The sequence below is a fragment of the Symphalangus syndactylus genome, chromosome 13 (genome assembly GCF_028878055.3).
Source record: "Symphalangus syndactylus isolate Jambi chromosome 13, NHGRI_mSymSyn1-v2.1_pri, whole genome shotgun sequence".
Classification (NCBI taxonomy): domain Eukaryota; kingdom Metazoa; phylum Chordata; class Mammalia; order Primates; family Hylobatidae; genus Symphalangus; species Symphalangus syndactylus.
This window is the reverse complement of record NC_072435.2, coordinates 48,907,774-48,922,765: the sequence shown is the minus strand read 5'-3', so window position 1 is coordinate 48,922,765 and position 14,992 is coordinate 48,907,774. Positions and strand designations below refer to the sequence as shown.

General features: G+C 42.7%; 1 long non-coding RNA gene across 1 annotated transcript; it reads right to left on the bottom strand.

Moving 5' to 3' along the window:
- Nucleotides 1-2,166: 2,166 nt before the first annotated feature.
- LOC129459838 (uncharacterized) lies at nt 2,167-14,373 on the bottom strand. Its single transcript, XR_008650083.1, has 3 exons — nt 14,290-14,373; nt 13,659-13,742; nt 2,167-2,235 (listed from the first exon to the last, which is right to left on the bottom strand). It is a non-coding gene; the product is annotated as an uncharacterized lncRNA (long non-coding RNA).
- Nucleotides 14,374-14,992: the final 619 nt, after the last annotated feature.

The following is a 14,992-nucleotide window of genomic DNA, read 5'->3' as shown; positions in this document are numbered from 1 at the left end:
ATCCCTGTGACTGTGAGCTGGGTTCAAAAATGTGTCAACACCTAACTTGTGGCCAGATCCACATATGACATTCATAATTCCGATTGTGGACCATGTTTCCATTTTAAATTCCAGACCTCACCAGTAGGCTCTGTTCCTGTTTGAGGGTGACAATTCTAACTGTTGGCTGGGTGTGTTTAAGAGAGCTACAATCTCACCTGTGTGCTGGGTCCTGCTATGACACTCTCTGTACCATCCAAGGGCTTTATATTATAAGCATGTTTGTAATCCTCTGTGACCCTCATACAAGTAGGGGAACCAGGACCTTACCAATTGCCCAAGTCTAGCTATGTGAATGAATATCTCTTCTTTTTGCTGATTCCAGATGTAAGATTCATCATCACGCCTGTGAACTGGGTCCAATAATGAGTCACCATCCTACCTGTGGCCAAATGCATACATGACAGTTACAACTCTAACTGCAGACTGCATCTGCATGTAAAATTTAGGTCACCAGTGGGCTCTCTCCATGTTTGAATATGATGATTCTAATGGTCAGCTAGGTGTGCATAGGAGAGTCACAATCTCGCTTTCAGGTGAGCCTTGTATCAGCACTCTCTGTACTCTCTTAAGACTATATGACATATGGGTGAGCTAAAAATGCTCTGTGACCTTTGAACAAGTAAGAGACACAAGACCTTATTTGTTGCCCTATGCCTCACTATGTGAGTAAAAAATCACTTCTTTTGGTTGGGTTTATGTATGAGGGTCATCATCATGCTTTTGAGCAGGGCTCTTGTATATGTCCCAAGGCCCACTGTGAACAGGGCCCAGGAAAAAGAGTAGAGGCACATTACCTAGGTGCTAGGCCCAGTGATATAATTTTGTTCTGTGGATAGGGCCAAGACAGTAGAGAAATGTCACATCACTGGGTTCTGAAATTAGTGATAAGTAACAATTATCCCTGACGGCAGGGCCCAAAAAAAAGTCACACTACCTAGGTGCTTGGCCCAGGTATATGTTAAGGTCCTAACTGTATGCCAGGCTCAGGCAAGAGAGTTAAATTACTCAGGTGCTGGGCAAAGCTGTATATCACCATCACACCTGCAGAAATGTTAAGTGATAAGATTTACAATCCCACACATGTTCCAGCTCTATGTATCAGAGTGAACTCCTCCTGTGAACTGGGTCTCAGTAAGTGAGTCACAATCTCAAAGGTGGACCGGATTTGTGCATGAAAGCCACAATCACACCTGCAGACTGCATCTCGGTAGAGGAGTCACAGCCTCCAGGTGAGCTGCCTCCTGGTTTGAGGTCATCATCTCAGCTGTGGACCACATCCACCTATGAGAGTCACAGTTCCAGACTGCTTCTGGTTGTGAGATTCAGAATTTCAACAGTGGGCTGTGTCCATGTAGGAGGTTGACAATCCTTACTCTTTGCCTGTGTGCATATCAGAGTCACAGTCTCACCTGTGTGCCAGACCCTGTTATGACCTTCTCAGGACCAATGGGGGACTTTGTACAATATGTGTAGTGTCATAATCCTCTGCTACCTTTATGCAAGCAGGAGACCCAGAACATTATGTGCTCCCTTAAACCTAGTTAACAGAGTCAACATCTCTCCATTTGGCTGAGTCCAGGTGAAAGAGCCATCACTGTTTTCTAAGCTGGATCCAGAAATGAGTCACCATCTCACCTGTGATCAGATTGAAATATCACAGTCACAATCCCAACTGTGAACTGTGTCAGTTTGTGAAATTTAGGACCTCACCAGTGGGCTCTGTTTATATATGAGGGTGATGGTACTGTCAGCGGTGTCTGCATAACAAAGTCATAATCTCACCTGTGTGCTGGGCCCTGTGATGAATCTGTACCACCAGAGGGCTTTATACAATATGCATGAGTGTCATAATCTTCTGTGACTTTCATACAGGTAGGAGACCCAGGACCCTATTAGTTTCCTTAAGCCTAGCTGTAAGAGTCAACATCTCTTTTATTGGCTGGGTCAAAGGATGAGAGTTATCACTGCGCCTGTGAGCTAACTCCATAAATAGGTCAACATCATACCTGTGGCTGGATCTACACGTGACAGTCAAAATTCTAACTGTGGACTGTGTCCGTGTACAAGATTCAGGACCTCATCAGACTTCTCTGTTCATGTGCAATGATGACACTCATAACTGTTGGCTGGATGAGCATACAAGAGTCACAATTTCACCTGTGTGCTGGGTGCAGTTATATGTGAAATTCTCACCTGTGGAAAAGAAACCAGCTAGGAAGGTCACATATTTTAAGTGCTGGGCTAAAGATATGTTAAAATATCCCCTATGGGCAGGGCCCAGGAAGGAGAGTTAAATTACCTGTGTGCTGTGACCAGTGATATGTCACAAAGCCTTCTATGGGAATGGCCTAGGCAGGAGTTTTTAATTACCTTTGTGCTGGTCCAAAAATATGTCACAATCCCCCTCAACTGGCATGGCCTAGAGAGAATGGAAGAGTCACGGCACCTAAATTATGGCCACAGAGATACACCACAATACCTCCTGTGGGTAGGCCTACGATAGAGGGTCACGTCACCTGCAATCTGGGCTCAGTAAAATGATTCAATCTCTCCTATGGCTAGTGCCCAGGCAGAAGAGGAGAATCATATCACCTAAGTGCTAAGACCTGTGGTACGTCACAGTCCATTTTGTGGGGACAGAATGCGGGCAAAAGAGGAGAGTCACATCACCTAGGTAATGAGTTCAGAGGTATATCACAATACCTACTGTGGGCAGGGCCCAGGCCATACAGTGACATCGCTGAGGTGCTGGGCTCAGTGGTATTTCACAATGGCTTTGTGGGCAGGGCTCTGGCTGAAAATAAGAGTCATATGACCTAAGTGCTGGGCCCAGTGATATTTTACAACACCCTCTGTGGGTAGGGCTCAAGCATGAGAGTCACATCACCCAGGTGTTTGACCCACGTATCTGTCACAATCCCCTCTGAGGGCTGGGCCCAGGCAGGGGAATAAAATTACTCAGATGCTAGGCAAAATATATGTCACAACACTTGTGGGAAGGTCCAAGGCTAAGATGCACAATTCCACACATGTCCCAGCTTCAAGTAGGAGAGTCAACACCTCCTGTGAGTTGCATACAAGTACATGAGTCACAATCTCAATGATGGACTGAATCCATGCATGAGAGTCCCAATTCCACCTGCAGACCATGTCCTGGTATTAGAGTCAAAGCCTCACCAGTGTGATGAACCCTGATCCTAGTGTCATCATCTACCTGTGGACAAAATCCACAAATGAGAATCACAACTCCACTTTTCAACTGCATCCAGATGTAAAATCAGAAGCTCAACAGTGGTCTCTATTCATGTGGGAGGGTGACACTTTTTACTGTGGGCTGGAAGTGCATATAAGAATCACAATTTCAGTTGTGTTCTGGGTCCTCTTATGACACTCTCTTTACCTCCATAGGGCTTTACATTGTTTGGGTGAGAGTCACAATCCCCTCTGAGAGTTTAGTGCTGTATAAACTCACAATCTTACCTCTTTTCCTAAGTCCAGGTATGAGAGTCAACACCTCTCATATTGGCTGCATCCAGGCATGAAAATCATGACTGTGCCTCTTAGTTGAGTTCAGAAATGAGTCACCCTCTTACCTGTGGCTGAATCCACACATCACATTAAAAATTCAAACTGTGGACTCATCTTAGAGTGAGATTCAAGACCTCACCAGTGGGTTCTGTCTATGTGTTTGGATCACAATTCTTATTCTTGGCTGGGCGTGCATTTGAAAGTCACAATCTCCACTTTGTGCTGAGTTATGTAATGACACTCTCTGTACAACCCAAGGGCATTATACAACATGAGTGAATTTGATAATTTTCTGTGACCTTCATACAAGTGAGAAACCCAAAACCTTGCTTCTTGCCCTAAGCCTAAGAGTCCACACATCTTCTATTAGCTGGGTTCATTGTGCAAGTGAGTTGGGTTCAGAAATTTGTCACCATCCAACCTGTGGCTGAATCCATATATGACAGTACAATTTCAATGGTGGAATAGGTTCATGTGTGAGATTCAGGACTTCACCAATGGGCTCGGTCTATATGTGAGGGTGGCAATTCAAACTGTTGGCTAAGTGCGTATAGGAGAGTTACAATCTCACCTGTGGACTGGGCCCTGTAATGACACTCTGTATTCCCCAAGAGCTTTATACCATATGTGTAAGTGTCATAATCTTCTGTTACCTTCTTACAAGTAAAAGACCCAGACCCCTAAGCCTAGCTACCAGAGCCAACATCTCTCTTATCGGCTTCGTCCAGGTATGAGAGTTATCACCATTCCTGTGAGCTGAATCCAGAAATAAGTCACCATCCCACTTCTGGCAAGAAATACATATGACAGTCACAATTCCAACTGTTGATGTGTTCACATATAAGATTCAGGACCTCAACAGTGGTCTTTATTCATGTGTTATGGTGACAATAGCACCTTTTGGCTGGGTTTGCATACAAAAGGAAAAATTTCATCTGTGTGCTGGGCTGAGTAATATGTCACAATCTTACCTGCAGGAAAGGCTGAGAAATGAGAGTGACATCACCTGAATTCTTCACCCGGAAAATATCTCAATCCCCTCTATAAGCAAGGCCCAGGCAGGGGAGTAACATCATTTATGTGCAGGGCCCAGTGACATATCATAATATTTTCTCTAGGTAGAGTCCAGGCAGGAGAGTCACAACATTCAGGTGCTGGGCCCAGAGACATGTCACAGTCCCCTTTGGGGGCATTTCTCAGGCAGCAGTGAAGAGGCACATTATGTAGGAAATTGGTTCAGAGATATTTCACAATGTCCCTTTTGGGTGGTGCACAGGCAGGTGAAGAGAGACACATCACCTACATAATAGACCCAGCAATATGTCACAATACTCTCTGATGGAAGGGCAAAGACAAGAAAGTCACATAACCTAGGTGAGAAAACCAAAGATATGTCACAATGCATGCTATGAGTAGGAATCATGAAAAAGAGGAGAGCCACAAAACCTAGGGGCTGCAGCCAGATATATGTCACAATTACCCCAGAGAGTAGGACCTAACCATAAGAGGAGAGTCAAATAACATAAATGCTGTACCAAGCAATATATCAAAATCCCCTCTGTGGACATGTCCCTTCCCACCCAAAAAAGAGTCACATTATGTACATTTTGGAACCACAGATATGTATCAATGATGCTTGTGGGCAGAGAGCAGGAAGAAGAACCACATCACTGTATGCTGGCTCCTGATAAGTCACTCTTATCTGTAGTCATGGCCCAGACAGAAGAGGCAAGTCAAATTAGCTGGGAGCAGAGCCCAGAGATATATCACAATGTCTACTATAGGCAAAGCCCAGGAAAGAGAGGAGATTCAGATCAAATAGTCGATGGGCCCAGAGATATATCACAATGCCCCCTGTAAGCAGGGTCCAGGCAAAGGACTCAAATCTCTTTCGTGTTGGGCCCAGCAATATGTCACCATGCCTTTTGAGGGTAGGGCCGAAGTGAAAGAGTAACAGCTCCTTGGTGTTGGGCCCAGCAATAAGTCAATATATTTTGCGTGAGCAGAACATAGAAAAAAAAGAAGAGTCACATCAACTGGGTGCTAAGCCCAGGGATATGTCCCAATTCCTCCCGTGAGCAGAAACCATACAGGAGAAGAAAGTCAAAACACATAAGTGATGGGCACAGAGATATTTTATAATGTCCCCTGTTGGAACAGCCCAGGTGGAAAAGTAACATCACCTGGTGTTGGACAGTGCAATATGTCAAAATAGCCAGTGTGGTCAAGGCACAGGCAGAAATCACATAACCTGGGTGCAGAGCCTGGCAATGCATCACAATGCCTTCTGTGGGCAGAGCCAAGGCAGGAGAATAGGTTACATCAGCTAATTGCTGGACCAAGTGATATGTCATAATCTCTGTTGAAGGCTGGACCCAGGCAGGAGAATCACTCAGATTCTGGGCAGAGGCATATGTCAGATTCACACCTATAGGAAGGTCCAGGGATTAGATTAATCCCACACACATTCCATTTCCAGGTATGAGAGTCAACACCTGCAGGTTTGGGCTAAGTATGTGAGTCACAATCTCAACAGGGGACTGAATTTGTACACAAGAGACTAAATCTCTCCTGAAAACTGTGTTCCCTTAGTGAAGTCACAACCTCACTGTTGTTGGGAGTCTTAGTCTGAGAGTCACCAACTCACCTATGGATCAGATCCATGTATGAGAGTTAATTCTCCAACTTTCCACTGCCTCTGGGTGGGAGATTCAGAACCTCAACAGTGGGCTGTATTCATGTGGAAGAATGATAGTCTTTACTATTGGCCACCTGTGCGTAGGATAATCACAACGTTACCTGTGTGTTGGGCCTTGTGGGGACACTCTCTCTACCATTCAAGGTATTTATATGATATGCATAAGAGTCAAAATCTGCTCTGAGACCTGTGTGCTGGTATGCACCCATGATTGTACCTGTGGCCCTAAGCACATTCATGAGAGTCAACATCTCTTCAATTGATTTGGTCCAGATAGAAGTTTCTCAACTGTCTATGAGCTGGGTTTAGAAATGAATCACCATCCCAATAGTGGCTGGATGTTCACATATGAAAGTAACAATTCCAACTGAACTCCATCCACATATGAGGTTGAAGACCTCACCAGTGAACTGTATCCATGTGTGAATGCCTTTTAGTTCTTGTGACATAAGTAATCTTTGGGAAATAAAAATGGCTTTACATGCAAGGTGTGTAAGAAAAATAGAATGTGCTTTCAGTATAAGATTATAAAAAGGCATAAGGATGTTAATTTTGGGGCCTAGGTTAGAGATCTAAAGGGTTGTTTTAAGTTAGAATAAACCTGAAGGTTTGAGCAAGTTGTGGAAGGTTTTTAAAAATTTAATCCCATAAAAAAATTCTGTGTGTGAACATACTGGCTAAAGTTAAATAGATATTATTCAGCTTTTCCATAAGTTGAACATTGGAATAAAATAACAACAGGTTTTTTTAGAGCACACATTTGCCCTTTAACAAAAATTTTAAAGGGTTGTAAAAGATTTCTGAGAATCTTACCTTATAGTCAAACTAATTAAGATTTGATATGTTGTATATAAGATTTTATTAACAACTTTGGCATCATTACTATACTAACACAAAGGTGAAATATAGGCTTCCATTCTTGAACAAGATTTTCATGTTATATTTAAAAAATGAAAGACTTTTGTCTTTTGAATAAAGTACAGGAAAACAGACGAGACAGACTGTTTGGAAAGCTAAGTCTTTCCTCTATTAATAAGTAAAGGTTTTGGGCTTTTAAAAAATTTTTAAAAAGAAAAGTTACTGTTTTGGCTAAATGAATGACATAGGTGACCTGGGATTTGATTTTATAATATAAAATGTTTTAAACCTTTGTTTGAAAAACTTTCCAAAATTAAATTATAAATTTTGTCTTTTCTGACCTAATTAATCTTATAGATACTAGGTCATCTAAAGTCCAAAAATGACATATTCTATTTATTTGGTATAAAAGTTATACAGAAAGTATTGTCAAATATGAAATAGTATTTGGCTTTCTTAGGGTTGTATTTGTATAAATATGTCATTGGTGAGTGTTCTGAAATTATAGAAAACTCCTGTAAGTCTGATATAACTTAGTGTATAGTACGCTACTAATGGTTATAATTGTTATGTAAAATTGTTTATTCCACAAGAGTAACCAATATTTCTAGTCAATTGTGGCTTTAATAATGGCTGTCTGAAGACCTTTTTTGTCACCCACAGATAATTGTCTTTTTTTAATCCTTTTCAAAAGATAATTTATAGTCTGCTATGGAACATTAATGGGTGCTTTCAAATGCAAATTTCTGATAACTTTGAAGACTGCAAAATTAGAACAGGAGAAAAACTTTCAAGACTCTCATGGAAAGCTGAAATATTAATAAATATCAAGCAGAACAAGAGTTTACTGCATGAACTGAATAAAAGATGGAAGTAATATATTTTGGCTTTTTCTTAAAATGTTGTGGATCCTTTGTTTTTCAGAGTCAAGAGCACTTTTGAGTTATTTACAGCTTTTAACAATTGAGGAAAATAGACTCCTATAAACATAATTTGGAGTATATTTGTTTCTCTCTCCCTGATTTCTCCAGAATGTACAAAGATATTGGTGAGTATTCTTAATTTATGGCAATATAGTTATTTGCATAAGTGCAATAAGCATGTTTTCATTTGCAACAGGACACAATGGGAGACACAGGTTATTTTACCAAGGCTTTGACTAGAATCATGGTCTTTGAGAAATCACACTTGATTTGTAGAGCCAGTAGAAGCCCTTTGGGAAAATTGGCCTTCTATCTTGTCTATACAGTCCCTGTGCAGGGTTACTGACCTGTGCAAGTAAGGAATGTCACATTCTGACAGGCCCAAGAGCCCCAAGTTATCTTGAGACCTCAAAAAGAAAGGAATTAACCCAATTCCTGTGCTCCCAGAAGATTAGGCATTCTATGTCACAGGATAAGACAAGAAGTCAGCACAAGGTACCATTCACAAAGACCTTGCTGATAAAAGACAATGCAGTACAAAAGACAGCAAAAACCCACCAAAAGAAAAAGGCAATGAAAGTGACCTCTGGTTGTCCTCACTGCTCATTATGCGCCAAATATAATGCATCAGTATGCTAAAAGACACTCCCAACAGCACCATGACACTTTACAAATGTCATGGCGATGCTAGGAAGGTATCATATATGGTCTAAAAAGGGAAGGCACCCTGAGTTCTGGAAATTGTCCATCCCTTCCCTGGAAAACTCACAAATAATTCATCCCTTGTTTAGTATGTAATCAAGAAATAACCATAAAAGGAGCCAACGAGCAGCCTTCAGGGCTTCTCTATCTATGGAGTAACCATTCTTTTATTTACTTCTCTAATAAACTTGCTTTCACTTTAAAAAAATAAGTCACATCAAATAGTTGATAGGTCTAAAGATATGTTACAATGCCATTTGTGGGCAAAGTGCAGGCACGAGACTCTATCACCTTGGTGCTGGGCCCAGGAATATGTCACAACGCCTTCTGAGTACAGTTCAAAAATGAAAGTGTAACATCACCTTAGTTTGAGGCCCAGTGATATGTCACAATCTCCCCTGTGGGTAAAAACTAGAAAGGAGATTCACATCAGTTAGTTGCTGAGTTCAGCAATATGTCATAATGCCCCCTGTGAGCAGGGACCAGGCAAAAAAAAGAGAGTCACATAACCTGGGTTATTGGCACAGAGATTTGTGACAATGTCGCCTGCTGGCAGGGCCTAGGCATGAGAGTTACATCACCTGGGTGTTGGACCCAGCAATATTTCATGATAATTTGTGGACAGGGCACAGGCAGGAGAGTCATGTAACATGGGTACATACCCCAGAGATATGTCAAAATATCTTTTGTGTACAGTGCCAAGGCAGAAAAATTGAGTCGCATCACCTAGGTGCTGGGTACAACAACACATCACAATCCCATCTGTGGGCTAGGCCATGGCAAGAGTCATATCACTCAGATGCCAAAGAGAGGAATATGTCAGAATCACTCTGCAGGAAAGTCTGAGGAAAAGATGAACAATCTTACACATGTCCCAGTTCTAGGTATAGGAGTCAACACTTTCTATCTGTTGGGTCTAAGTAAATGAGTCATAATCTCAGTGGTGGGCTGAATTTGTGCATGACAGTCTCAATTTGTTCTGTGAATTCTGTTTTCTTAGTGGAGTGATGGCCTCATAACTGTGCTGAATTTTGGTCTGAGAGTCACCAACCCCACTGTGTACTGGGTCCACAAAAGAGAGACAATGTTTTAATTTTCAACTGCCTTTGGTTATGAGATTCAAAACCTGAACAGTGGGCTGTAATCATGAGGAAAGATGGCAATTTTTACTGTCAGTTGGGTGTGGATATCACTATCACAATCTCACCTATGTGCTGAACCCCATTAGGACATTCTCTGTACTACCCAACATCACTGTAGAATAGGAATGAGAGCCACAATTTGCCCTGAAACGTTTATGCTGCTCCCTAAGCCCAGGTAGCAAAGTTATTTCTCAAATTAACTGCGCCCAGACAGAGAAGTCCTCACTTGTTTATGAGCTGGGTCTAGAAATGAGTCACCATCCCAACTTTGGACACGTCTGCATGTGAGACACAAGACCTCACCAATGGGCTGTATCCAGGTGTTAGGGTGATAATCCTAACAGGTGGCTGGGTGTGTATATAAGACATACAATATCCCCTTTGTTTTGGGACATGTGAACACTCTCTGTACCATTCAAGAGCTTTATACCATATACAAGCGTGTGGTAGTTCTCTATGACCTTCATACAAAGAGGAGACACAGGTATTTTACCAGTTTTCCTAAGCCTAGCTGTGAGAAACAGTATCTCTTCTATTGGCTTGTTTGAGGTATAAGAATTGGCATCACACCTGTGAGCTGGGCCAGGATATATGTAATAAATTATCCCCTGAATAGGGTGTAAGCAGGGAAGTCACATTACCTGGGTTTGGGGCTGAAGATATGTCACAATCTTCTCTGAGGAGGGACAAGGCAGGAGAGTCAAATCACATGAGTTCTTAGCCAGGGATATATTACAATCCTCTCTTGAATGTTGGAAACAGGCAGCAGAGTCACATCACCTGGGTGCTGGGCCCAGTGATATGTCACAATTGTGACTGTGTTTGACTGTGGGCCAACCCCAGTCAGAAGAGACACATTACTAGGTTGCTTAGTTCAGCAATATGCCACAATCTTCCCTGAGGGCAAGGTGCAGGCGGAAAAAGACAGTCACATTTTTAAAGTCACCTATCTTTTCTTTTAAAAAAGTCATGAGGCCCCCTTGGGCTGAGTCCAGACAGAAGTTTTGCTACCCATAGCTGTTGGTCACAGAAGTATGTCACAATAACAATATGTGACACCCGAGCAAGAGAGGAGAGTCACATCATCAAGGTGCTCAGTCCAGTGATATGTCACAATCTCTTCTTTTTGCATGGCTCAGGAAAAAGAGTACAGTCACATCACCGAGGTGATGAACAAAATGGTATGTCATAATATTCCTATGGACAGAGATCATGCAGGAAAGTCACATCACCCAGGTGTTTAACCTAGCTATATATTACAATACACATGTATGCAGTGCCCAGGCAAAAGAGGAGAGTCATATCACCTAGGTGCTGGGTCCAGCAATATTTCACAATATCCCTTGAGCGGAGGTCCCAGGAAGTAGATTCACATCACCAAGGTGAATGGCCCAGAGATATGTCCTAATGCGTCTTGTGGGTAGGGCTCAGGAAAAAGAGGAGAATCACATAACCTAGTGACTGGGCCCAGCTCTATGTCACAACCCACCCAGCAGATAAGGTCTAGGCACGAGAAAAGAGTCACACCATGTAGGTGCTAAGCCAAGTGATATTTCACAATCCACACTGTGCATAAGTTTCAGAAAAAAAAGGAGTGTCACATCATCTAGGTAATGGGCCTAATGATATATCATAGTAACTCCTGTGGAAAGAGACTAGGAAGAAGTATTACATCACCTGTGTTCTGGGCCTAGCAATAAGTGACTCTCCCTATCTCCCACTATCCTGAAGGCATGGCCCAGGCAGGAGAGGAGAGTCACATCAACTGAGTGATGAGCACAGAAATATGTAACAATGCCCTCTGTAGATAGAACCCAGTCATAAAAGTTACATCACCTGGGTACACACATATCGGACCCTGCAATATGTCACAATGGCCAATGTTGTCTGGACACAGGCAGGAGAGTCACATAACCTGTCTACAGAGCACTTTGACATGTCACAATACTCTCTGTGGGTGGTGCAACAGCAAAAGAATAAAGTCACATCACCTAGGTGCTGGGTCCAAGGATGTGTCATATTTTCATCTGTTGTCTGTTGTCTGACCCCAAGCAAGAGAATCAAATTACTAAGGTCCTGGGCAGAGGCTTATGTCACAATCACACCTAGGATGGTCCAGGGATGTGATTGACAATCTTGAACCCATCTAGGTTTTATTTATGAGAGTCAACACCTCCTGTATGTTGGCTCTAAAAACAGGAGTCACACAATCTCAATGAGAGAGTAGATCCATATATGACAGCCTCAATCCCTCCTGCAAACTGTGTCCTCTTTGTGGAGTCACAGCCTCACATGTGTGCTGAATGTTTGCGATTAACCAACCCATCTGTGGATTGGATCCATGGATGATAGTCAATTTTCCAACTTTCCACTGCCACAGGGTGTGAAATTAAGAACTTCAAAAGAGGGCTGTGTTCATGTGGGAGGATGACAATAGTTACTATCAGCTGGGTTACAATCTCATCTGATTGCTGGGCCCTGTTAGGACACTCTTTGTACCACACAAGAGTTTTATGTGGTATGCACGAGTGTCACAATCTGTTCTGAAACCTTCATACTAGTATGGATTCATGATTTTACCTGTGGCTTTACACCCAGATATGAGGGTCAACATCTCTTCGATTGGTGGGTTCCAGATAGAAAAGTCTTTCCCTACCAATGATTTGGGTTTAGAAATGAATCACTATCTTAACAGAGGCTGAATGTAATGTCACAATTGCAACTGTAGATCGCATCTGCATTTGGGGTTCAGGACACCCCAGTGGGCTCAGTCTATGTGTGAGGGTGATGATTTTAATGACTACCACAGTGTAAATATATAAAACACAACTTCAATTGTGTGCTGTTCCCTGTGTTGACACTCTCAGTACCAGCTGAGTGCATTATAGCACATGCAATAGAGTGATAAACCTCCATGATATTTGTACAAAGAGGAGACCAAGGACTTTGCCCATTTTTCTAAGCCTACCTACAAAAGACAGTATTTCTCCTATTGGCAGGTTTGAGGAATGAGGGTCATTATCACATGTGTTACCTGAGTAAAGATATATGTCACAATCCCACCTGTGCATAGTGAATGAGCAGGAGAGTCACACCATGTGGGTTTGGATCTAGAGATATTTCTCAACATTCCCTAAGGACAGAGACCAGGCAGGAGAGCCACATCACCTGGGTGCTGCTCCTAGCAATATATCACAATTTCTCCTATGGGTAGGGTGCAAGCAGAAGAAAGTTGCATCTCCTAGGTAATGTATGCAGAGTTATGTCACAAGGCTTTCTGTGAGTAAGGTTTAGGCAAGAGCCTCCCATACTCTAGGTGATGGGCCTAGCAATATGTTACAATACTTAAAATATGAGAGGCCCAGGTAAAAGAGAAGACTTACATTACCTAGGTGGTGGGTCTAGGGCTTTATACAGTTTGAATGAGAGTCACAATCCAGTCTGAGACTTTCTTGCTGGCATGAACCTACAATTGTATCTGTGTCCCTAAACCTAGGTAGGATTGTATCTGTGTCCCTAAACTTAGGTAGGAGAGTCAACATCTCTCCAATGTTCTGGGTCCAGATAGGAGAGCCCTCATCTTCTTATGAGCTGCATTTAAAGATGTTTCACTATCTCAAATCTGGCTGGATGCTCACATATGACAGTCACAAATCCAACTGTGAACTGCATCCATGTGTAAGATTCACAAGTGAGGTCTGTCCATCTGTGAGGGTTACAATTTTAACAGTTGATGGATTGTGCATATGTGCAAGTCAACCTCACCTGTAGACTGGGCTCTGTGGTGACATATTGTGTACAATTCAATGGCTTTATACCATATATGAGAGAGTGGTAATCCCCTCTGACCTGCGTAAAAATAGGAGATCCAGAATCATACCCATTTTCCTAAGCCTAGCTATGGGAGACAGTATCTCAACAATTGGCTGGTTCAAGATATGAAAGTCATCATATTACTTGTGAGCCATATTACATGTATATATGTAACAAATCCACATGTGTGCATAGGTAGTGAGCAAGAGAGTCACATCACCTGGGTGCTGGGCCAGAGATGTGTACAATATTCCCTGAGGGAAATGACCAGGCAGAAGAGTAACATGACCTGGGTGCTGAGCCCAGTGATACGTGATAATTCTCCCTGTGGACAAGGTTCAGGCAAAAGAGACACATCATTTGGTTTCTAGGCCCAGCAACATGTCACTATTTTCCCTGTAAGCAGGGTGAAGGTGGAAGAGGACAGTCACATCTTTCAGTTAATGGATGCAGAGATTTGTCACAAGGCCTTCTGTGAGCAGGGTCCATGCATGTGCCCCACATCCACTACGTGTTGAGCCCAGTGATATTAAAACAATACCCAAATATGCAGGGCTCAGGCAAAATAAGTATGTTACCTTACCTGGGTTCTTGTTCCAGTGATTTGTTACAATCCCCTTTTTTGGCAGGGCCCAGGCAGAAGAGAAGAGGCACATCACTTAGGGGATGAATGAAAAAATATGTCATAATACCCCTGTGGACAGAGCCCATGCAGGAGAGTTGCATCAACTCGGTGATAAACCCAGACATATGTCACAATACCCAATGTAGGCAGGGCACAAGCATAAGAGGAGAGTCACATCATCTGGGTGCTGGGGATAGTGATACATCAAAATCTCTCCTTGGGTAGAGTCTAAGCAGTGAGGAGAGTCACATCCCCTATGTGCTGGGCCCAGCAGGGTGTCACAATACCCCTGAGGAAAGAGCCCAGGCAGTATTTTCACATCACCTGGGTGCTGGGCCAGGGAGATGTCACAGTCTTTTCTGAAAGCAAGGACCAAGCAGGAGAGTCACATCACCTGCATGCTTGGCCAGCGATATGTTACAATTCCCTTCTAAAAGCAGGGCGTGGTCAATATAGTCACACCAAACAGCTTCTGGAACCAGCAATATGTCACAATGCTCCTTGGTGGGCTAGGTCCAGACTAGAAAGACATATCACTTGGTTGCTAAACTCAGCGTTATGTCACAATCTTCCCTGAAGGCAAAGCACAAACAGAAGAAAGACACATCCACTAAGTGATAGATGCAGAGAAATATCAAAAAGCCCCCTATAGTCAGGGCTG